We start from the raw sequence: 26,874 nt of genomic DNA on the forward strand, positions 1-26,874 counted from the left end.
CACTAATAGGAAGGTACCTTTCAGTTGCTGATTGCTGTCTTAGGTCTTAAACTGTTAGTAAGGAGGTGAAAAGTAATACTACTTCAAAATGTTCTGCTTTACACCACATATATTGCCTTTTCTTTCTACTTGTTTTGATCCTCCTCTGCCACATAATGTAAGTTGTTGTGAGAGACAGCCAGGACATCATAGTATGTCGGAACGCACACTGAAGCCAAAAAAACAAAACAATATCCATGCACAACTTATTTATAGAGCACACAGAGCATTTCCCTTTGTTGCCAGTTTTATAGTTCCAAAAAGCATACAACCGAATTATTATATATGTGCAATTCACAGGCAGCTAAAGGAGTTGTATAGAAGAGAAGAGTCATGGCACTTGTGGTGAGAGTGTGGAGCGGACAGGGATACAGAACCTGTTGTGAGCTAGTGGGTAAGAGGACATGCAGTCTGGGGTGGTATAGTGAAGGAGCAACCGGTTGTGAGAAACTAAGCCAAGAGAGTGGGCAACTAACAAGTTCAGAAGGGCTGTTGAAAACAGTGTGAGTATGTGTGGGAAAAGGAAATGCAGATGATGAGTGGATTTGGCGAAACAACCTGAGCTGCCGACTTCGGAGAGGTGGGAACCAGGTTCGAGTCTGGGCATCAACATACTGGGATTCTGGGCAAATCACTTTATCTCCCTGTGCATAAAATTCAGCGCCTTGAGACCCTCACAGGTGATTTGCAGCGCTTTACAAATTCTGGATTGGATTGAGGCGATGGGGTAAAAGGGACATGCAGATAGATGGTGGAATAGTGGAAGAGCAGGAGACAAGCATGGAGCCTGTGCTGAGAGAGTTGAGAATGGCGCGCGGAGCTAGTCCATCATGAGCGAGTGGAGTAGAAAGGGATAGGAAACCTTTAGGAAGAAAAATGGTGAGCTAGAAGGAATGAAGCAATTTTGTGAAAAACTGGAGGAAAGAGATTGATGTTAGAGAGTCAGCATAATTGGTATGGAGACTACGTGGAGTCAGGGGAGGAAACAAAAAATGGTGTATTCCCCCTTGCCCATCTAAAACGTTGGACAAGTGGACTATTTAACGGACAAGTGGATTTCTCAAGCATTTGGTCCCTTGGACAAGTAGATTTAAAATAATAAATACACACACACCCCAGAACTAAGATCATAAAATAAAATGATAAAAATTGGGATCATATTAAATAAATGTTTGCATTACATTTACCTGTATAGAAACAAAGTATTAAAGTCGGCCAACAGATACCATAAATATTTATATTACGTAGTCACGTAAATACCTTGGAGGTCAGCCAAGCAGCAACTCACATGGAGATAGAATGTCACCACACCCAAGAGAAAGGCAGCTGGCACTTTCAACTAACCTTCAATGACTTACAAATGATGCAGAGTATTTAAAGCTACAATAAAGTGCATGCCTGGAGCTTCCTTTGATTATCATGAGATGATAAGAAGGGAGAAGTTATTGAAATCTATAAATGACCTTCATGGCATTCTTAATCAAAAAACTGCATTATTGTGAGAGCAGCATAGGAGAAAATGGAGAGCCTATTAATGATGCTGCTGATTCAGGTGTTAGGTTTGAAGAAACAGGCTACAGGTTGGAGGGAGAAAGTAGAGACTGAGACTCCAAATAAACAGTGTGTGGTCTCACAATCTTTAAAACTGGCGCAATTGAGAGTCTCCTAAAACTAGACTTGAAGACGGAGCTGCTGGAAAACCTAGAGGGTTCTCAGTTGCAGATGTTCGGAGTGTCCCATACACATGCACAGACAAAGCTAACAGGTGATATTCAACACTCAATTAGAGTTGGTAAAAAACAAATGTAAACCCTACCTTATAATGTCTAAAGAGATGGCTAGACTAAATGAGGTGGGACAGTGGAACAGTGAAGGTTAGTGGAGTAAATCCACCTTTTATGCCTGATGAACCCAGTTTTTTTGCCTTTTGCTGTACCCTATTTTTGCTGGCTTTATGACTCTGGGCACGTTACCACTGCTAATCAGCAGTAAAGTGTCTGTGCTTCCCCTCTAAAACATGTGCTGTAAATTGCAAATATCTATTTGGCCTACGTAACTTTCCTATAAGTTCATTGTAAATTGTGCCTCAAGTGCCCGATGGCATAGAAAGTTAAATGTCATATGTGGGATGCAGTGTTTTAATCCTACTCATGTACATGACAAAAATATGTGTCTGGAAGGTGCACCACTGTGCTCTGTCTGGGCTGCAATTTAAATGTGTGCTGAAGTACCACATGGCAGGAAAAATGCCTGGGCCATGTAGGAAAAGCCTATTTTGTACACGTGTAAGTCACCCCTAAAAAGACTAGTAAGCCCCAGGGCAGGATGCAAACATATAAATGTATGGTACAGTGCATATTCGGATTAGTATGCTCGCAGAGTGAGATAAAAGTCAAAAGTTATTTCACTCTGTAAACCTAGCTAGAATTCTCAGTAAATAGGCCTTGGTGGGATTACAAATTGTATTTTCCACCTCAGTTTAAGAAATGGCTACAAACACACTTCAAAGTTACTTCGCAATTCGTTTTAAAATCTTACCCAATGTTGAGATCAAATCTTTTATAACTTCAGCAGAAAGTAACTTTGTAAAAAATTAGTTTATGCAGCCTGGACCAGAAATTGATTACAACCAGTTCTGCTACTCATCACACTTCCAGAGCTTGAATACACCTCCTTGGATAGGAAAGTTAACAACTCTGGCTCTCAGGGCAATGACTTTCGTCTGGGTCCAGGAAAGGCCAAGTTAACCTCCTTAACTGCTTACCACACAGAGGGGATTAGCTATCTAGGAGTAGACAGTAAAAGTTGGTAGAACAAGCTGAAAAGTTAGCACTACCTCAATTGACTCAGAGATGCCAAGGAAGGCTTCACCTATTCTTCCACAGGACCGCCTAGACAGTCTGGACCCCCAATCACAACAGCAGGGGAAACCAGCTTAAACTATGTCAGGTAGGGGGGTGGCCAAGAAGCTATAGAAAGGCCTGTCTGATGGCAGTTAGAGTCAGCTATAGTGAAACAAGGGATCCTGGGTAATTGTACAGGAAGGGAAACGCCCAGAAGCTTGCCCTAAGGAATTAGGGGCTGCAAAAGGGGCCAGAAGAAGCTTTCCCAAAAGCTGCTGACTAGGTCTGAATATAAAACTTGTGGCTCAGATAACCCACTTGATGTACCCAACCTCTGCTCCACTGTGGTCTGCCTGAAATTGCTCATTGGTCTCAGTCCACTGCTAACAGATGTTGTTCAGTAGTGCTTGACATTCTTTTTTTTGGGGGGGGGGGGGGGGGGGGGGGGGGGATTTATGGAAAGAAAATCATATCTTGGGTTCTCCTTAATCTATTTTGATGGTCTTAGTGTTTTTTTGATCATTACATTTTTACAATTTTGGGATCTAATATATTCACTTATAGATGCATCTAGCCAGTTTTCTTCATTCACTGGTCTATTTTTGTGCTGTTTACTTTTATTTTCTTACACCCACTACAACGTATTGCATGGGGGCACTGTGTCAGACCACTTAAGCCATTGTCTCTCCACCCCGTGAGTGACGGCATTTTGTTTATGCACATGTATATCCACCTAAAAGTGTCATGCACAAGTCAAAATCGCCTTTAATTATTTATTTTGTGAATTTTTTATTTACTACTCACATTCGAGAGTGCAAGGGAAAATAGTCTATGAATGCAATTGCCAACAATATAAATAGCAAAGAACATGTGTGCATAAGAGTACAGTCAAACTCTATTATGTGCAAGTGTTGAACATATGAAAATAGTAATAAAGTCTAAAAAATATAAAAAAAAGATAAGCAAGAGGCCAATGAAATGGCTGTTCTATGCACTGAGCAAACATGTGAATGACTGAGAACAAAGGAATGGATGAAGGGGGGGGGGGGGTGACCAATGACTGATGGTGGTTGGTTCAAATCCCCTTTTATCATACTATATGTATTTTTAATGTTACGACTAAGATTTGTTGTATTAAAAAGTAATGTTGACGTTGTTATGCCAGACCTATAACAGAGAAACCCCACATTAGACAGGCTTTTAAATAACAATAGGGAAAGGCACTGCTCAATGATTTATCTTTTAGCGAAGATGTTAACTGTCAAAATCTACATTTGTATTCAACATAACAGGGAAACATGAATGAGGGTTTCTGAAACACAAAACCCTGAGAAGCAGTGCAGTGCTTTATGGCCCGAAGCATGACTCGGTTAACACCGAATACCAGCATTGTGAACCCGTCTACAACATGAGTATGGTATTTGGCATATTCTGTCCTGATCATCTTGCTGTCACAAATGACTGCGATCTAATTATGCAAACGCACCTACTCACCCAAAGGAAAGTTACACTGAAAAATATGCCCTTTGATTTATAACAAGTCTCTGAAAGAACATTAAACAGAGCACCTTAAACTCCTGGGACATAGTGTGTGTAAATATGTTACTTTAGACCAAAATATGCAATGGTATTGTACAAAGGAAGGCACGGAGCCCGAAGGCATTTATTCATATCACAAAAAAAGAAACACTTCCTAAGTACACCACGTACACTCCATATACTAGTGTAATATTATTTGTAGAGCAGATAATCAACCTAAAAGTCAATGATGCCATAAGCAGTGCACAAGTGAGTTGCAACTAAAAGGAAAACAATAAATTAAGAGTGAAGTTTTCAGACTTCATCTGAACAAGCACCGGAAAAGCCACTAGATCTGTCCTTGGAGGTGTGCAATGTATTTATTTTCCCCAACTGAAATTAATAGATTAAAAGCCAATAATAAAGGAACAAATGTGAAGTTTCGTATTTTAAAGATGGAGCCATATGCTTTAATAGAAAAAAAAGCCCAGTAAAAAATAAACCATTGCAGTGCTTGGCCTACAAAATTCCTGGATCCGAAGCAGACTATTTTTCAGGTGGCTATATATATATATAGAAGGCAACATCTTTCACTGAAAGTGCAACTTAGCCAGAGTGTGAAGTGTGGGCCGACTCAATGGTCCATGCTAAATACTGCCATGCATGGCAGTAAAATGTGAATGCCATTTGAAAAGAACAATGGATAAAAAGGGCAGACCCAAAACATGTGATGTAAATGATTATTCATGATTTTATGAGGCTGGTGAGACAGCTAAAGCTGTTGCTTTATCACAACGAAAATGTTTACTTTTCTTCAAACTCTGGCAGAGGAGAATGCCATAGTCTTGGACGCTGGACTCTGAACATTTCATGACATATAGGAACCTGTTGAAGTGTTGCAGTTTTACAAGCATTATGTAAATGCGACCACATAGACCCCTTCATGGTTTCCTGTCAAGCGCAGCGCGGGTACCAATTCCGGGGTGAAGGGACAGACAAACCATGATACAAACGTCTTCCTCCGCTTACCTGGAAATAATAGATATTGTGACAATGCCAGAGACTGCCAGACATCATTTTCTTGTTATGAGTTCTGGCAACAGTTAGCCACAAGTAAGAAATCCAAATTTATTTTTAAAGGCTTTATTTTAAATCAGTTTTACTGCAGAATAAATTAAATCGACTTCAGAAATCTGCAAAATCATTGCGAGAGTTAATGAGCAAGTTCACGATATGGGGTGGCCAATAAATTACATACAAGGCACAATATAGGACATGTTTGTTTATGTTTATGTTTATGTTTACATAATTTGTATTACGCAACAAATACCCTGAGGTGTCTCGGCGCATTAGTGCTTCATGGGACAAGAGCCAGCAGGTGGGATCATTGATCAAATAGCCAGGTTTTCAAGGATCTGCGGAAGGCGATGAGAGTGGGACAGATTTTGATCGATATGGGCAGAGAGTTCCAAAGTCTGGGAGTCGCCACTAGAAAACGTCTGTCTCCCCAAGTTGAGGTTCTGGTGCGAGGGACTGGTAATAAGAAGGTGGAAGCCGATCGCAGGGATCTTTTAGGGGCATAGATCTGGAATGCGTTCCTAAGGAAACGAGGCCCAGTCTCATGTATGGCTTTATAGGCGATACAAAGTGCCTTAAATTTGATCCGGTTCCTGACTCGTAGCCAATGGAGATGGCGTATGGCCAGGGAGGTAGAATGATGTTTTAGGACTTGTTCTTGCGCATTGAGGAAGAGCGCGTTACTATAATCTATTCTGGAGAAGACCAGGGTGGTAATCAGTGTTTTTCCAGCTGAGGCTGGCAGGTATGGAAGCAGCTTTTTAATTTTCCTCAGCATGAAAAAGGAGGATGAGACCACTGTGTTCACGTGATGTTTAAATGACAACTTCTCGTCAAATACGACTCCCAGGTTTCTGACCTTGGCCACCGGGACTGGCGGAGGGCCCATTTGCTTGGGCCACCAGATGGGGGACCAGTCTGGAGAGAGGGTGCCAAAGGTCATAACCTTGGTTTTATCCGAATTTAGTTTCAAGCAGTTCCTCGACATCCAGGAGCAGATGGCTAACATCCCCTCATGGAATCTCGAGGCAACTACTGGTCCGTCCCTGTGTACAGCCAGCACCAGCTGGGTGTCATCAGCGTAGGTGGTTAAGGACAACCCGTGCGCTTTTATGACTCTCGCCAAGTCCGCTACATATATGTTGAATAATATTGTAAAACTCCCCCAACCTAACCGCCTGCGTGCGGTTGGCCAAAAAGGATGTATGCAGGTTTTTGGCCGAGATAAGAGGGCTGGAGGAGGAAGGAAGAGTAAGCAACGCTGTCAAAAAATGTTCAAAAGATGAATGAATGTTGCCATGGTGCAGATAAGCAATGATAGTACTCCAACAATTTTGGTCATGGAAGCAGAGGCTGGAAGTAGGTCTGGAGCCAACAACCACGAAAATAAAGGTGCAGGTCTAAAGATGCCTTAGGGCTACGTTTGAACTACAGAAATACCATATTCATTCATACCATATACATAAGGATGATGCCCTAGAGCCAACACTTTTTTTTCCCGCTTTCAACTTCAAAATGTTTTTGGTAATCAAACAAAAAACAAATTAAAAGGAATTAAAAGATTAAATAGACATTAAAGTACTCCACACATTGCACAATAATTTGTAATACATCACTGCTTCTTTCTATTGCACGTGTCAGAGAATTCAAAATGTAAAAATCCATTACTACTGCATTTTTCAATGTAAAGCTATTGCCCGTTATGTTTGGCAATCCCCTTCCTATTGTATTTGTCAGAGTTTACAATGCAAAGCCACTTCATATATTTTTGGAAAGCAGTTCCATAAACACCTATCGAGTTTAACATATGCTTTCACAATAAATTATTCAGGCCTTTAAATACATTTTTTTTAAAAGACGAACAAAGGCAGGTTACTCAAACCAAAATGATTTTGTACAGGAAACCAAGGAAAAGCAGGAGAAACTGGGTTTACAGTTCATTGTGGAAAGAAGCGTTCTTGCTTTAGCTATTTTTACATGTTGAGGTGTTGGTCAGACTAAATAGGTTGAAATAGTACAAGTGCAACGAAAGATAAGGTAGAACAGTATTCTCTCGGTTATCTCAAATTAAAAAGAGACTTGACTAGCAGTTCAATCTATTGCTAAAGAAAGACCTGCAAGGAGAGGAGGCAAGATGTGGTGATGTAGTATCCGCTCCAGTCTGCCACCCGCTCCGTGGACACGGAGAAGATCCGGAGGCATAAATAACAAACATGTTGCCTCGGTGGACATGAAATACCTAGTCTTATCTATAGACAACCCCAAACTTAGAGCAGATGTTCTGGAAGACGCGGGGGTCCAAGAGAATCTCAGATTAGGCTTGATACTGGCAGAGCAGCTTGGAGAAAATGGCAGTGTTCAGGATCCATCAGACCCAGCAGAGATAAACCATCCACTCTAGAGCTGTGAAGTTAGAGGTGTAGCATGGCTCTGCCTAGAATGTACACTGGGCACAGAGTGAGGTAAGCGCCTGTCGCGGAAAGGAGCATGCCAACCAGCAGCATCGCATATAAGCAGGGGCCGGCCTGGGAGGTTGATGTGAGGCACGATGGAAACCTCATAGAGCACCAGGCATCCAGTGCCTCCTACTAGAGCCCCGGGTGAGCAGCAAACCCAGCGCATCTTCTCAGGACAGAGGAGGTGGGCTAGATAAAAATAAGCCAATGGAGACCACAAGTTCAAAAGGGAACCACAACACAATAAGATTAATTACAGGGCGAGGTCCAGAAGCTAAGTACCCAAATCTGGACACCCAATGACATATACTGGGGGAATGGACTCCTGCTCTGTGGAAACATTCGAGGAGCATGACAGACGGCGGGCACTTGCATGACTGCCAAAACGTATCAAAAACAACTGGGCATATTTATATTATGGCAGACACATTACCTTAAGACTTTGATAAAGCAGGCTGGTCTCATAGAATTTAGGAAGGCCCCCCCCCCGCCCCCCCCCCCCATCATATAAAATATGTGGACCCGGTTCTCATGCTGAATCAGGGCAAGACACCTCGGCAAACTAAACTGCATGTCTTTGTTTCCCGAGTGCCAGGTGCGGACGACACAACCCATTTGGGCGAGGAGAGTGACATGTCTTTCAAAATGGCTACGAAACCAGGTTCACCCCTCTCTAAAGAGGATAAGATGAGCTGCATAGCAGTGCTCAAAATCAGACCTTGATAAAACACCATGCAATGGTCTCAATAAACTCTGCTCTGTCTCAGAGGCTGATCTATCATATGTCAAAAAAGACTGCAAACTATGGACTCTAGAATCAGCTCAGCAGAACGATCCATACAGGGCAGATTGCTACAACATTGATAGTATACCTTAAAACTCAAGTCAAACAACTGATAGAAAAGTGTGAAGACCAGAAAACAGGTAATGGAGGGACAATTTGTGAATTTGGATCCTGAAGGAAAGAGGAAGGACGAACCATGGAAGGATTCCTGTGACCTCTTCTAATGAATCTTGCGTACAGATGAAGTAAAATAACAAAGGTAAGCATGCTCGAGAGACATGCTGGCAAAGATGTCCTCCCATCAACTCAAAGAGATTATATTAACAGGGGTGACGCACACAGAAAACATTTACATGCAGAGACAGAAAAGTAATGATCTTTCAGGATCTGACATTGACCTTGGAAAAACAGAGCCTACAAGCAAGTTTCGACCTGCTCAATATGAAACAAGTGAGATGCAGGTCAATGTTTCCCGAAGGTATAATGTTCTTATAGCAAGATAAAGAGATTACAGCCAGGTCCATGCTGGAGGCATGAAAATAACTCAACATGGGAGAAGATGGAGGAGTCAACTTTGGAACCTGAATACAGACAACACCTCAGAGACTACCTCCGAGATCACAAGAAGGGGTACGAGCAGACCTAGAACTAGGAAGATAGAGCATCATACAAATCACATGGCACTTTGAACCTCTGAGACTATACAGGGGGGCTCGCGACGGGTATGGACTTAGAATATAATGAAAAGAGAACCATGGCAAATCTAGGACGAAAAACACAAATACAATTTTCATTTTTAACAATGTTTCACTCTTGTGTGGTGTGGAATGCAGATTTGAAGGCTCAAATATAGAAAATAAGAGTTAAGACCCATGGGAGGGTAGGTGTTCAAAGGTTTCAGGCAATCTACGGAACACCTGAAGGAAAAGAGTAGACATCTCCCAATGTTGCGTGTTTATCTAGGTTCCTGATCGATACTGTGACCTTATGCCCCTATTCGGCTATAAATCCATTTATTCCCTATATTGGCATAACCGTTCAAGTGCGATTTTCTGAAAAGTCATCTCTGGCCTCACACGAACAGAGCCACATTCCAGCATAGTTCCCTCTGCCACTTCCTTTGCGACCAATTAGTGCAATGACAGAGCAGTAGTCACTATCTGATATTCCTAGATAACACTCCGAGTTCTTCAACAAGATAAAAACTCAGCAAACCTGGAAATCCCCGCTTGCTATGTTTTGATTAGTAATGGAACTCTAATGAGCAACTGATAACTATCTCTTCCTAGTGACATCTTTAATTGACGTCTTATGTCCAGCAAACTTGCGTCAAACCCGGCACCTGTCAGGTATAAATATTACCAACGTTGCCTTAAGCAATGCCTGTTGTACGAGCTACTGAAGCCAGCTGCCTGCACGACCCAGTGTTGGTAAATCTAGCACTCTGTCGCTGCAGCCTGCTATCCTGTGGTGGTGAAGCTGCTGATACCATTATCGCCGCTAAAGCGCGAACTATGGTGCAGTACGCTTAAGGAGCTGAACAGCCATCCCTCTGCGAAGACATCCAGCAGATTCCAGCTGCCCGCGGACGCTGTCCCCCCTCCTTCCTCGACGCGCTGAAGAGACCCGCTGCCTTTCTCGTGCAGAGAAATCCAGCCACGGCGTTTCCGGTTTACCCTCGCGGGTGACTGGGATATCGAGAGAGACCCCTGAAGGAGATACCAATCCTCCATCATTCTATTCAGAGGTATGGTGTTGACTAAACCCTTAGACGAGAATTCTTGAAACAAACCTTGGCAAAACCAACTTAACTTAAAGCTACTTACTTACTCCCCTTTCACGTGTTAGGCTTAGGTCAGGCACACTGGGGTAGGCTTAGTTAGAAGCACCAGTTGAGTATGTTAGCCTAATGTATATATGACTGTATATATGTTTTATTACTTTTAAACCATTGTATGGCTAAGAAACCATATCAATGCTTTTACAGTTCTATTTCGCAATACTTATCTTACTGTACGTACTTTTTATAATAACAATTATTGCAATTGTGGCAATACATTTCTCTTGTACGAGAAGAAAGACTGTTCAATAAATGTTAACCCTTTATTGACAAACGCCCGTCTCTCTATTCTCTACATCTCGTGAAAGTAAAATGCACCAGACTGACTGAGTGAAATACATGTCTATTGTTTCACACGACCCTAGAGATTGACTCTTGATCTGAGGAGCAAAGTTGTCATGTTGCACGGTTGTTGGAAAGCTGAATCCCTTCTTGTCTGTGCCAAGGAAGCTGATCACTTCCTATGCAGAGAAGAAAGTTTCCAGTGACCTCTGAGCTAGTTGGTAACACAACCCAATTAAGTTTAGCATAGTCAGTGGAGGCCTGGAATATCCGCAGTTCCACGTCGATACTACTGTTTATGTTATTTCAATGCGCAGGGCCTAGTGGGAAACTAGGAACTACACTACATGGCGCCCAAACGTTTGGTAAGGCGATAAACTAACGCAAGACTTTTAGAGTAACTCAGTCGTGCATATTTCACACCCCTTTCTCCCGTAAATACTCCAATAGACGTCTGGAGTGGGTAAAAGGTTAAAATCCGCCCGACCTTAGTAGGAAGAGATTCCTATGTAAAGCTCTGGTTTATTCAACGTTGAAGGATACAGTGTTCCAAAATATTGTGCACCTAATCTTTGTCTCCTTGGAGACCTACTCTGCAAACCTTGCATTTTTACAATGCCAGAAAATAACGGAACCACTGGGGCCGCAGCAGATGCGACTCAGCAAGGTCCTGAATACACAGACCCGGATGCTATAATCATCCCGGTCCACTTAAGAAGATCTATAACTTTAAAACTTATAGAGAACGGACTGACACCTCAAGGTGGTACAGTAATTTTTGTGATAGAGGCTCACGAGTATCGGCAGACAGAGGTATTCTATTCATGGATAAACTTTCCAGCGGTAAACGCTATAACAAAAGAGTTTCACTATTACAAAATAGAGGAACCTCCGGGAGAGTACGCTCCTTTCGAGGAGATTGAAATCCCACTTAAATTTCAAGAGCACCTGCTCTGGTTTAATGGCGCCCTAAAACACAATGATCACATTACCAGGCTCGGTCCACTAGGTAGACCAGGAGCCACGTGGCCGGTTCTAGCCAGCTACACACCACATCCTGACATTACAAAAATGTCTAAGGAAGAGCTGTTAGTACAGCTAAACACATTAATAAAAATACATAGGCAATTAGTCCAATATGTAATGCGGACTGCAACAGTCTAGCCAGCTGTTAATACACCACAGCTGACCCCTCATCAGGGGAACACAAATAAAATTACACCACAGAACATACAGTCATGTCTTGGTAAAACACCTGTAAAACGGGAACAAATTCCTTTCTGGTTAACACAGAAAATCACTCAAATAGAGGCAGTATTTCCTGATACTACCCCTATTGAGAAACACAGAAACTTGACCATCTGCCTTCCTATGGGAATCGCACCACACGTGGAGGACTGCGACACTTGGGGTACAGTCTTTGCTTCCATTTACACAAAAACACACGGTGTTCAGTCTATGGCGGTAATACCAGAAGTGCTAAAACAGATTCAAAATGAATTCGGTCCAGAACCCGCTTTAAATCTAGGTATGAAATTACTGAAAGACTTCAAGCAGGTCTCGGCTATATTATTAGCCAACATCAAAGGAGAAGCAGCATCTGTGGCGATCCGCCAGAAGTTGAAGGAAACAGATATAAAAGATCCTGTTGAGCTTGCAAAAATCATAGAAAAGTGCTATGAAGAATTAGGTAGAGACAGCTTGGGTGGGAAACCGGTAAAGCCCCAACTGCTCGAAAATCCTGAAAAATTATTTATTAAAAATAATTCAAACACTCCTAAAAAGAGCTGGGATGGAAATAAACAATCCACTCCCAAAGAAAAAGTTTGATGAGTCATCTGGAGACAGTGGACACGAATGAATTCATTCAGGTTGAAACTGCCGACGCCAGACTTAGCGAGCCCCATAAAATATACGAAATAACATTGCGTATAGAGGGTGATAAGACTAGGAAAATTAAGGGTCTATTTTGGGATAAGCTCTCAAAAGGCTATGATATTCTGTTAGCTGAAAAAGATTGGCCCCCAGAGTTTGTCAGGGAGTGCCCTCGTGGCGAAGAAGTGATTATGCCTGCCTTCTCGAATCACATTCCGATTCACAAAAAATATACATATGCAAGGAAATGGGCAGTAGCCCAGGCACCTGCATTATATAAAAATCATGTAGGATGGGATGAGGATTCACCTCCTCATAAAATCCAATTAAAAAGTGAACCAACTGCCCAACGGCAGTATCCCATAAAGCAAGAAGCTAAAAAACAAGTCAGGGAGATCTTAGATCAACTTGAATACCAGGGGGTGATTGAAACATGCACCTCTCAAATGAACAATCCTTTGTTTCCTGTCTCCAAGCCAGACAATTCATATCGTCTAGTTTTGGACTACAGACACCTTAATACATGTTGCAAAACTTTTGCAGTACAAAACTCGCATAGTGCAGCCCTAATGAATACCATAGTTAGGAAAAAATATAAAACGACATTAGACATATCTAATGGCTTCTTTTGTCAAAACATTGCACCAGAAAGCAGATATTTGACCGCTTTCTCCGCATTTGGGTCACAGAAAAAATTCTGTTGACTCCCACAGGGGTTCAAGAACAGCCCAGGACTATTCTCAGCTAGGGTAACAGAGTTACTACAAATCTATGATGATGAAGCATTATCTTACATAGATGATATTTATCTCACAGACGACGACTTGGATACTCACTTGAAAAGAGTGAACACCATTATACTTGGGTTCGCAGCAGAGGGTTACAAATTCAACTTTAAAAAGTCTCGAATTGCCCATCTGACAGTACTGTTTTTAGGGTACGAATTATCAAGTGAAGGGAAAAGCCTAGCGGACAACTTCTTAGAGAAGTGCGCTGTACTCCAAGCTCCAAAAACGCTGAAGAATTTACAATCCATTCTAGGTTTTCTGAATTTCGGAAGAACTTACATACTAAATTACGCAGAGAGGGTTAAACCTCTCTACGAACTAATTAAACCTGATTTTAAACAAATCAATTGGACTCAAAAACACACAGAAATTTTGAGATCACTGCAAACAGACATGTTAGCAAAAACAAAATAAGATACACGTGACAACACACGTGATCTTGTAATCCGAGTCATCCCAGGAAGATGCGGATTCACGTACCTAACCTCTAATGAGGGAGAAAAGGTACCTATTTCAATTAAATCTCACTTGTACACACAAGCAGAAAAAGCATTCAGTCACACAGAAAGAACTGTGAAAGCAGTGCAAATCGCATTAGCAAATGAACGAGAACTAGCACACGGCAAACGGATTAATATCCTTACAGCGGAATCCGCCTTTGAGGCGCTATTCAGCCCAGTAAACCTGCCTACAGTGTCACTGGATCCGAAGTGGATACAGTGCATAGATTCTCTAGGAGCGGAAGAGGTGAAATACTATTTCGCCCCGCAATACGAAGAACTGAATGATTTAGAATATGAAGAAGAATATCCTCTGCCAATCGAAATTCTGCCTCTCCCACAATACGCCTGTATAATCTATACAGATAGCTTTGTACATCATTTCAATGTAGAGAGCAAATCCTACAATGCAGCGTGTGCGATCATTAAAGGTCGTTGGCTGTGCGGTAAATTCAGACCGAAAGTAACAAAAACTGAATCTGTAAGAAACTGTTCGGTTCAAAGAACTGAAATCAGATCTTTAAAGATGGCGCTCGAAAATGCAGAACGTGAATTCCCGACACTTATAGTGTGCGATTCTCATTTTTGCGTCAACTCTTACAACAATAAACTGCAGAGTTGGATTGAAAACGACTACAAAGATGACACAGGTGCCACAATAAAGCATAAATTGCTCTGGAACGAGGTAGCTCTTTTACACAAAGAACTACAAAAGACTCACGTGATTCACGCACAGAGTCTTCAACGTGATGGCGTTCACGTTGCAGGGAATTCATTGGCTAATACAGCCAAAGCGGAAGCAACTAAACCGGCTTCTGTAGCCACAAAAAAGCGTACAGATAAATACATAGACGGGGAAACCATGCTGGCAGTAAAAACGACCGTAAAAGGCGACTGTGCAGCACTACCCGTAAACTATCCACTCAATTATGCATACATAATCGATGCAAACTCCGTTCCTTTTGCTCGAATCCCTGGAGTGGGGGACAGAGTAATTCCAAACAGGAGCAGGAGGGGCTTCCTCTTACTGGAAGCACACATGGGGTTGGGTCTGAGACACCAAACAATCAAAGCCTCTCTGAAAGAATTACAATCAGAGTAGTGGTGGCGAGGAATGAGTATAGATATTCAATGTTTTGCTCAAAATTGTGAAAACTGCAACAGAGATCGCAGAAATGAACAGGCCAGTGTAGTTTCAGGATCCCTTCTAGACAGCATAAGGCGGTCTATCTGCGCAATCAAAGAAGAGAAGCGCGTCCCAGTGTACACCATTAAGACGAAAAGCACTTAAAAAATGAGGCCTCCAGCGCTCGGCTGACGCTAGAACAGTTATAAAAGATTTGCGAGTCTTTATCGGCACATACGCAATTACCACGTTCCATTCTGATCAGGGTCCTGCTTTCAGCTCTCGAGCCTATAAGGAGGCCATGGCCAGCATGGGAATTGGGTTGCGGTATTCTTGTCCGTCATACCCCGGAAGGGAATAGTGTGGTAGAAAGAAAAAACCGTGACATAAAGCAATCTATAACAGCGAAGGTATTAGGTTCAGGCGCTGGGTGGGTCAAACATTTAATAAGTGTCCAGACTAGTCTTAACAACATGCCAAGAAATTCTCTAAAAGGTTTCAGCCCATACGAACTATTGTTCGGAATTAGAATGCGAGTTCAGGACCTCGATAGTCAGATGTCAGTGGTACAAGAAGAAACAACGCACTTTGATGTAAAAGATCGTTTGGCTGTTTTACAGGAACTGAATGAAACAAGAAAATCATTAAGCAACATAAAGTTAAAGCAACAGCCAAGTACCACTGACGAGGCACCACCCGCAACAGCCCCAGCAAGGCCTGTCTGGATTCCAAAGATTGGGGATCTAGTCAGAGAAAAGATCACGGTGAAGAAGGAATTTGGGCCTTCTTACAGAAAAGCAGTACCTGTCTTAGCAGTCACCGGAACAAGATCAGTTGTGCTACCGCCCCTTGCTGGTAAAAAGGAGAACAGAGTCGTGTCTATCGATCTGGTAAAACCACAAGCATGTGGCCTATAATCAACAGTAGGCCCAGTGGACTCCCAAGAAACAACAGAATACCCAAACTTGCAACAATCCAAGAGGTTCAAACTGAAAGACTAATCACATTCAATCAGCCTGCAGTGCACAATGAAGGACTATGCAATAATGCCATGGAACTCGTGCCTCTTGAAACACAGATTGAAACAGTTCGTCAAGAAACAACACCAGTCTACAATGATGTGGCATCAGAAAGTGCTACCGAGAGACAGATTGAAAGAACAATCCCATCAATTGACAGAACTGCCTCTGGTTATTTCATCAACTTCGACAACTTCTCTGAAGATCAAAATGACCCCGAAGTGATGCCAGAAACAAAAAAGTTTTCTAAAGAAAATACAACAAGACTCCTTCAACAAATCAAAGAACTATATCTGGATTCACCGTTGATTGAGCATTGGATCATCTCAGGGGTATTCATACTCCTACTATGCCTAATTTTAGTTTTAATTTTAGGAAAGTTTATTACAATTGAATGGACACAGCAAGTCAGAACATCAACCTAGTCCTGAAACCACACAGATCTTCCCACGTGAAGAAAAGAGAACTGTCAACAGTAAATGTCACAGCAATTCCAATACCTGGTGGGGTAGTATGGGAGAAAACAGACTATGAGATCTATGGTCCGGTCGAAATCCTGAAGTGTCCTCATCAACTAAAGGTTTCCTTAAGTGACTTTGTGACACCTAGTACATTCTCTGATGATTGGGACTTTAACAGTATTAATGACATGATGTCTGATTTAGTAATGTCAGCTAGATTCACAGATCATGATTATTTACAAGGTTCATCTAGTTATGAGCAGTTATTCTGTTACACCCACTATGGGGATCATTACTTGCATAAATCTGCACAGCCTAGAAATGTTTTTATGTATAATCAATGGGAACATTGTTCTACACCACCTAAAAGCAGTTCTAAAGCATTTTTTGAGAAATTCAAATACTTCTCAGGGTTTAACACCAGTGATGCAGAAACGTTTTATTATAAACTGTTAGATAAAACAGGAATGAAAACAATGCTGACAAATTCTAAATTGATATAGTCAGAAGCATTTTATGACAAAATGATGACATTTGGTTTTGATTATTGGAAAAATAATATTGAAACGAAAACAATTTGGGGTACAAAAGATTGGCAGGTGCAAGGCATTGAAGCACTATTTAGAACCTGCATGATACCTGAACAAATGTTATTTTTAAATGATCCAATACACCAAACATCTTGTCTTGGCCTAGCTAAGATCAAAGACCTTAAAACACCGTCTATACCGAAGCCAATACCTGAGAATACAACCACAGATATTGAGTTAGACGTGTCACAAATTTTACATTTCAACAGAACAAATCCTGATTGGAAAAAGTGGTTAATCTGGCCTACAGACACAAATAGCTGTCAAGATAGATTCCTGAATAAAACACAGGGGTTAAAAATGACCAGATTAGACCCTAGATACTCCCAGAGACAACATCCAGGGATTATAACAACATACAGTGTAGGGAAACTCTGCCTAGAATGGCTAACTTCGTCCACACTGGCTGAAATTAAGCAACACTTGTCTTTATTAAAAGATGGTGCTGATTTGCGCGATTTCATTCTTGGACCACGCAAACAGCGTCAAAAGCGTTTCATAGCGACCAGTATCTATGCTGCTTACAACGAGGCTTGGAAAGTAAAGCAAATTGAAACTGCTGAAAAAATACGAGAAATTGATCGTATTAATTTAGAGAAATCACTTTCTGTGGTAGACAATGGGTTAATGACTCTGTCTTCCAGAATATATTCGTTTGACAATATTGTATCCTCTGCCTTTGATGTGATAGACAGAGATTTGCTAATGTTACAACATGGCCAGTCTCAATTAGGCTCTATTATAGAATTAGGCTGGACGCTGCAAAATCTTCGTTCAGGCTATGTGCCTTGGCGTTTAATCAACACGACGTCATTATTTTCCAGTTTTAACCTTACTGATAAACAGATCAGTTTGGCACAGAAAGGAGCAGACTATACAATCCTGAGCATCGAAAAACTCGAGAGATTTATTTTATTTATTTATTTTATATGCTTATAAAGCGCCAGACTAAACCCCCGAAGGGGTATCTCCGCGCTATAACTGCAGATGGAGGTGAGAGTAAGATTGTGACCAAAGATAAAATGACATTAATAGCTGGGAAACAGGTAGGTTTTTAAGTTTTTTCTAAACATCATGTGGTTGGTGATTGACCTCAGTTCAAGCGGCAGTGAGTTCCATAGTGTAGGTCCTGTGTGGGCCAGTGCACAGCCCCCTTGTCTGGTTTTCTTAATTCTGGGTATTTTCAGTAATTGCTGGTTACTGGAACGCAAGGAGCGCCTTGGGATGTAGGGCTGAAAGATGTCTATGAAATACTTAGGGCCCATCCCCATTAGGCTCTTGTGTATAATACACAGGATCTTGAACTGAACTCGCTTCTTCACTGGAAGCCAGTGAAGCTGAGACAGTAGGGGGCAGGATGGTGTCCTGGGTGGAACATTCAGGACGATGAGATTACCATTGACAATGTCAGAGAGTCCTGTCATTGAATGGATAATACACGGAATTATCACAATTCCGATAACAACTTTCCGATTTAAAAAGTGCCTTGAGTACGTACCTGCTGGCCAATATGAACAATTGGGTAAAGGATATGTAAAATCCGAATGGAAATTACCATACACTCATTCTTGCTATAGTGACAGCGACAAAAATGTATTTCTTAGTGGTGACAACTGTAAACACTCACTAAGCGGTATACTTTTGTGTCAGGGTATTAATTTACACGGAGCATGTGATGGAAATTCAAACAACCTTTCATGCCACCAGCTAGTCACACCTGCAACTCAGATAGAGCCCTTCTTTATGCAACTCGCGAACGGGAGTTACATTCTTAGAACGGATCACAGATGTTGTGGCCTCACGCCAGGGAAAAGTTATCTAATAGAAGTAACGTCCATGGTCAAATGTTGTATGCAAGCATTGTTTCCGAGTGGGCCTCCAGACATAGTGACTCCCATCTGGCCTCGTCTGAATCTCTATTCTATACGAATTGATACATTAAGCAAAATGAAATATGTACTTTTACAGACAACAGTGCCTATAACGTCATCTAAAGAGACGTATGATCTTCTAGTTGCAAGGACAGCTACTGAAGTTCATGACCTTTTATCAACAAATTGCCCCGTGCATTTCGTAGAAATGTTCAGCCAACTCCTTAACATGTCTAGTGCAACAAGCATCCCAGGCATATTTAAGACAGTCTTTACGGGACTGCTAACACCCTTCCAGGCAATTTTGGCAATCTTTCCTAATTTTGTGCACTCCATTTTTGGCGGCATACCATTATTTTTGGGACTCGTCGCAGTGATTCTATTTTTGACCCTCCTGCTACGTTATGGCAAGCCTCGGCTCAGACATAGCTCCCATGGGAATGGAAGAGACAATCCTAGCAATGCGCTACCGGGACAGGATAACTAACGTCCTTGGATTGGCCAGGCTGAGAGATCTAAACATGACCTGGTTCCTTTCATTCAGACCGATATGGCAAAATTGCATTTTACCTGTGCTACGGTGTATGCTTTGCGGCGATGAATGCGTGTTGGACATCTGTCTTTCACTTCCATCAGCAGTACCAATGGACGTCGATACTCTGCTCAGTCCAATAACGGCTCACGCATTGTGTTGTCCCCAGCGGCTACCAATCCTGATGACGGCATTCGTGGAGACTCCTGTGCTACAACCAAGTGGTAACAGTGGAGCGAGTGACAAAAGCAACATCATCCAGGTACAACGTTCTGTGAGCATTGCTGGTCCTGCCTTCGATGACAGCAATCATTCTCACACCTGCCAAGTTACAGCGCTATCTAATTTGGTTGAACTATCACCTGAATTTGTAGACCAATTCTTTGAGAGCCTGTCTGATACGATGTTCTCACCCATAGAGAAACAATAACTTTTTGAGAAGCTTTCCGACACACAGCGTTCCCATGAACTCTGAATTCGGCCTTCAGTTTTGATCAACAAACACTGCCAAGAGCTTTGGAAATCTATTTTTCCCCGTTCAAGCAATAATTCTTTAAATTGGACAATTTTTTCTAATATTGACCTTTTTTGGCACGAACAATTCTTTGCTTAACGTAAAAACTATTCTTAGAGAACAGAAGCTTCACACTTCTATTTCTAAACACATCTAGAGACAAAGCAACATTACACCAGCCTCTAGCACACATGTTATTACAATGCATTTTTATGTGATGATTTATCTCGCTTTTCTTCTGTCAGAGATACTTCATGTGTAATTCCTTTTGCATAATCGTTCATTGATTTCATATGCAATAAGTTTTTGAATGATTCTATGCTTAAAAAACGTACAAGTACGCCTATTTCGAATGCATTTATGTATTTTGGGGTGGGCAATGTTACACATGCATCTAATTGCTTTAGTTTTAGTAATTTTGATGGACATTAACCCGTGGAGTGGGTGTTGCGTGTTTATCTAGGTTCCTGATCGATACTGTGACCTTATGCCCCTATTTGGCTATAAATCCATTTATTCCCTATATTGGCATAACCGTTCAAGTGCGATTTTCTGAAAAGTCATCTCTGGCCTCACACGAACAGAGCCACATTCCAGCATAGTTCCCTCTGCCACTTCCTTTGCGACCAATTAGTGCAATGACAGAGCAGTAGTCACTATCTGATATTCCTAGATAACACTCCGAGTTCTTCAACAAGATAAAAACTCAGCAAACCTGGAAATCCCCGCTTGCTATGTTTTGATTAGTAATGGAACTCTAATGAGCAACTGATAACTATCACTTCCTAGTGACATCTTTAATTGACGTCTTATGTCCAGCAAACTTGCGTCAAACCCGGCACCTGTCAGGTATAAATATTACCAACGTTGCCTTAAGCAATGCCTGTTGTACGAGCTACTGAAGCCAGCTGCCTGCACGACCCCGTGTTGGTAAATCTAGCACTCTGTCGCTGCAGCCTGCTATCCTGTGGTGGTGAAGCTGCTGATACCATTATCGCCGCTAAAGCGCGAACTATGGTGCAGTACGCTTAAGGAGCTGAACAGCCGTCCCTCTGCGAAGACATCCAGCAGATTCCAGCTGCCCGCGGACGCTGTCCCCCCTCCTTCCTCGACGCGCTGAAGAGACCCGCTGCCTTTCTCGTGCAGAGAAATCCAGCCACGGCGTTTCCGGTTTACCCTCGCGGGTGACTGGGATATCGAGAGAGACCCCTGAAGGAGATACCAATCCTCCATCATTCTATTCAGAGGTATGGTGTTGACTAAACCCTTAGACGAGAATTCTTGAAACAAACCTGGCAAAACCAACTTAACTTAAAGCTACTTACTTACTTACTCCCCTTTCACGTGTTAGGCTTAGGTCAGGCACACTGGGGTAGGCTTAGTTAGAAGCACCAGTTGAGTATGTTAGCCTAATGTATATATGACTGTATATATGTTTTATTACTTTTAAACCATTGTATGGCTAAGAAACCATATCAATGCTTTTACAGTTCTATTTCGCAATACTTATCTTACTGTACGTACTTTTTATAATAACAATTATTGCAATTGTGGCAATACATTTCTCTTGTACGAGAAGAAAGACTGTTCAATAAATGTTAACCCTTTATTGACAAACGCCCGTCTCTCTATTCTCTACATCTCGTGAAAGTAAACTGCACCAGACTGACTGAGTGAAATACATGTCTATTGTTTCACACGACCCTAGAGATTGACTCTTGATCTGAGGAGCAAAGTTGTCATGTTGCACGGTTGTTGGAAAGCTGAATCCCTTCTTGTCTGTGCCAAGGAAGCTGATCACTTCCTATGCAGAGAAGAAAGTTTCCAGTGACCTCTGAGCTAGTTGGTAACACAACCCAATTAAGTTTAGCATAGTCAGTGGAGGCCTGGAATATCCGCAGTTCCACGTCGATACTACTGTTTATGTTATTCCAATGCGCAGGGCCTAGTGGGAAACTAGGAACTACACTACACCAAGTTTGGCAGTCCCAAGAGCCAAGGAGTGACTTCCAGAGGAACCCCGAAGGGCACTCTATGTACCGCTAAGAGAGTACATATCCCTAGAAGTGGAAAGTATGAGATTAAAAAGGTACGCTTGTTAAAAATGTTACTTTGGCAAAGCTGGGGAGAGGGGTAGGAATTGGAGTGGCATCACAACCGCACAACGGCCCAGTGGAGAGCAACTCGGATCAACATTAAGAGACACATAATCACTTAAATGAGTAAACTGCTGAGTCTCTTTTTAACGCGTGAGGACAAATCACTCCCACAATCAGGCATAAAATGTGGCTCCACTTTATAAACATACGATCCAGATGTGCTCTCACTCAAGGAGACAAACCTCAAAACCTGGAGAAAGACCAGAAAAGGCTGCGAGAGCCCAAGTATACTATCACTCCTCAGCATACACAACAAGCATTTGCAATGCAATAGGTCTCGCATTAGGAAAGTTTGAGCTATTGGTATTGTAAATGACACATTTTTTATTTATGTGCTTGTTTTGAAAATAGCGAAATTAATAGCTTTGTAATTTACAATGCCAATAGTTTTATCTTTCGCAAATGTGACACCTATAACATTTGTAACACAATATGTGTTGTAGCACTGACTGGTATTTGGAGTGTAGGTTGCATTGAGTGCTGTGTAATTATGTGGCGTGTAATTATGTGGCACTGAGTAGGATTTGGAGTATGTTGCATTGAGTTTAGTGTAATTATGTGGTGTGTAATTATGTGGCACTGAGTGGGATTTGGAGAGTATGTTGTAGTCAGTAGAGTGTAATTTTGTGGCGTGTAATTATGTGGCACTGAATGGGATTTGGAGTGTATGTTGCATCGAGTGCTGTGTAATTATGTGGCGTGTAATTATGTGGCACTGAGTGGGATTTGGAGTGTATGTTGTAGTCAGTAGAGTGTAATTTTGTGGCGTGTAATTATGTGGGACTGAGTGGCATTTGGAGTGTATGTTGCATTGAGCGCAGTGTAATTATGTGGTGTGTAATTCTATGGCACTGAGTGGTATTCGTAGTGTATGTTGCATTGAGCGTAGTGTAATTATGTGGCGTGTAATTATGTGGCACTGAGTGGGATTTGGAGAGTATGTTGCATTGAGTGCAGTGTAATTATGTGGCGTGCAATTATATGGCACTGAGTGGTATTTGGAGTGTATGTTGCATTGAGTGCAGTGTAATTATGTGGATTGTAATTATGTGGCACTGAGTGAGATTTGGAGTGTATGTTGCATTGAGTGCTGTGTAATTATGTGGGGTGTAATTATGAGGCACTAAGTGGGATTTGGAGTGTATGTTGCATTGTGCGCAGTGTAATTATGTGGAGTGTAATTATGTGGTCCCCCAAAACAGTATCTATAGCGATGTAATTCTCTCCCCAATGAATATTGCAGTGAAGTCAGAAGCAATACATTTGTTAATTTATACATATATGGGAAACTGTAACTTTAAAAAAAGAGAGTGCATATATTTTTGCGCAATAGATATAAATAAACAACTGGTTTTAACGTGACAGTTATCACCTATTCATTTAGAAGGATCAACCCACTGTATGTTTACATAATCAAACTCAATATACAAGGCATATCAAGAAAAAAAAATGGGATAAACACAGAGGAGGTGGTAACAGAATGAGTGGTGGAGGGAGAGCCACAGAGAGCTAAAGAAGTGAGGGAGGTATAGAGGAGGGTACAGAGATATAGAAAAGAGCTGAGTGAGGAGGTAAACGAGTGTGGGTGGGGGGGCCCAAATAAAGGCAAAGATTGAGGAGGGAATGGTACAAAATGTGGAGGAGTGAGAGGGGAAGGTCCAACGGGAGATGAAGGAAGTGGGGACGGTAAGTGGTCGGGAGGAGTGAGTTAAGAGACACTGGAAACATTATTGAAAGGGGAGGAATGGTAAAAACTGAGGAGAGAAAAAAGTGAGAGGAGCAAAGAGACAGAGATAACAGAAGACAGGTGCATGTAAAGAAATCAGGAGGGAGCTAAATTGGTGAAGGGGACAGATGGGAGGAAGAGAAAAGGGGAAGAATGAAAATAAAATGGGAGAGAAAAAATTCGGCTGAATCTACCCCTGAATGCGAGTGTCTAAAAGAGGAGGGAGCCGACGCCTAGGCTCGAACCCAGTTTCCCAGTTCCAAAGTCGGCAGCTTTTGCCGTTATGCCACATTCTGACTCAAGTAATAGGACCTGAAGACAAACACGAACATTATTGATCAAAATATTCTCTGAAAAGTTGAGTTCTGTTATTTACAGCTCTGCGCTATGACCGGGTTTAAGAACACGGAAGCTTGAAGACAATTGCCTGTTTCAGACCGACGCCCGTAAGCATCTTCGTTCATGGAGGGGGCGCGAGCTGAGTGGCGGGAGACTGAAGTGCAAGGAGGATGACGGCATCTAAAGAGAGGAAGAGCGCCATGTGGGTCGGACAGGGAGGATGAATGAGCTAAAAATAAAATGTTGTGGGGTTTGAGCGGAGAGCAAAGATCCTCTTTAGACTCCAACATTAAATCAAACCCTTAAACTGACCTTGTTACGCTAATGTTACATAAAATTACTTCACTTAAAAAGGAACCTTAACTTAACCACAACTGTAACCCCAAATTAAAATATATGAAGTTAAGTAACTTTAGACCCAATATTAACCAAAATCACCAAAACTAAGCTAATGTAATTAAAGCAGGGGGCGGATCCCTTTGAAGCACGGCCTCGCGGCCGTGAAAGAAGTAAACAGCAGGGATGTAATTAGGGGGGAGGAGAAGTCACGCTGGGGTGAATGCCTGAGGCCAAGCTGCCCGTGGGAGGGAGGCTGATGGCTGTGATGTGGACGCGCGTCGTGAACTAGCCTCTGGTTGCCTGTGGGAGGGAGGCTAATAGCTTTGATGTGGACGCGCGTCATGAACTGTCGGAAATCCGCTTCGGAAATCCGCTGGTTTAGCCTCTGGTTTAGCCCCAATAAGCTCGTCCTATTATCCCTTGCGGGATTAATAGGACGAGCCCTAAAAACAGTAGGATTAGCTATATTAATCAAAAATATACTACAAATGGAAATCACCCTGGGAGACCAGTATGTTCTCCTTCAAACAGGGAAGAGACGACAATCTCTATTTTAAACATCTATGCTCATAATGTAGGACAGAACAATTTTTTTATGGCACTACTGGGGGATTTTGGATATTTACTACAGGGAGACATAGTACTAGGAGGGGATCTTAATTTGGGGTCGGACTAACACTTTATACAAGTCGAATCCCCAAGGGAAGCTACATAGAACAGCTCGTCTCAAACTAAAAACAAAAATGGAAGAGTCCCAGTGATGGATGCTTGGAGATCGATACAATCTGCAATCAGGGATTACGACTCCTTCTCGTCCACTCAACGGTCACATAAGAGAATGGACTACCTGTTCCTGGACAAGAGAAAGACGGAATGAGTATGAAAGGTAAAAATAGTGGGTTTGGGTGGGAGGATGGGGCCTGGCCTGGTTCTTGCAAATGGAGGACGCATGAGCCTAAAGTTCAGCGCCAGTCGAGCCTTCTCCTCCTACATATCTGCCTGCCTCGCCAGCACAGACATCTCTTCGGGTCTATCACAAGCCGTGGGCATAGGGAGGCAGCGTCAGTGAAGGCGGTAGGTGACGCAGCGGGGAAGTCGCTGCACCAGCGGTGGTAAGCTTGAACGGCCCAGACCACTAGTGAAAGACTTGAAGCCGGGGAGGCAAAACGCTTTAGAGCTTGGAGTAGCATTGCAGCCTCGCAAGCACAGCTGACGTTGGATGCAGAGACACAGCTATAGGGGGCAGGCGCAGAGCAGCCGGAACAAGACCTGTGCATACAGAACAGCGAGAGCTAACCCCCAGACGGAGGGAACAAAAAATAAACTGCGAAAATATAAAGAATATACTTTGAAAAACACACAAAACCAAAAAGAGTCCTGATGCCTCGCCTCAACGCTATTTTAGGCCCCATCTTAGGAACTGCGACGGGAGCCAACTACTGTGGCCAAGTGAACAAACTGATGACCATGTCAGAGGGGCTCCTACGACACAACAGAAGCCTGAGGTATCGTACTGGGCTGAGGATTCCCCCCTGCGATTACCCTGGAGATTGGAGGGGCACCGGCAGTGAAGCCATGCTACTCAAGGGCAGACCAGGTGAAGCTAGACAGTAGCTAAAGCCTGGGAGGCCCTGTTGGACCGGATTGCAGTCCCTTGTTTAGGGGCCCTTTTGAGGTCCCCGTTTCCTTGCTCCTTGGCGGCCCACAGAGTGCAAGACATCCTAATCGAGCTTAGGTGTAGCACTGTGAGGCCCTGGAATTGGGACTACAATGCCTGCGACCTGCAACTGGGATGGAAATGGTGGAACTGTAGAGTGGGTGACACTACCTACCACCCTACCCCCACAGCCACTGAAGACCCAGAGCTGGCACTGAGGCAGAGACCGGAGGCCCTGATTGGTACCAGACACTGGTTTACTTGGGGGTGCCCGCGGTCCCCGACTGCCGATGGTTGATGACAGGGGACTCAGGACTTAGGCTATTGGCTGGCCAACAGAGTTGGGAAGCGGATTCCACTGCCTCAGAAGACCTGCTCTGCCTGCCAGGGGTGGACTCACATGGCTGGCTTGTACTGTGGGACCGTGGCTAATTAGCACAACAATGTGCAAGTCTCAGGTGAGGGGTTCTGGCCTACCGATTGAGTCACTGGTGACACAAACTAAGGAGGGAGCACATCAGGGAATGCTGCGGAACAGT

General features: G+C 42.7%; 1 protein-coding gene across 1 annotated transcript in view; it reads right to left on the bottom strand.

Moving 5' to 3' along the window:
• The window catches only part of TANC2 (tetratricopeptide repeat, ankyrin repeat and coiled-coil containing 2), a 2,475,706-nt gene that overhangs the window by 2,367,589 nt on the left and 81,243 nt on the right, over nt 1-26,874 (bottom strand). The gene's annotated exons all lie outside the window — the stretch shown is intronic.

Source organism: Lissotriton vulgaris, chromosome 5 (genome assembly GCF_964263255.1).
Source record: "Lissotriton vulgaris chromosome 5, aLisVul1.2, whole genome shotgun sequence".
In the NCBI taxonomy this organism is placed as follows: domain Eukaryota; kingdom Metazoa; phylum Chordata; class Amphibia; order Caudata; family Salamandridae; genus Lissotriton; species Lissotriton vulgaris.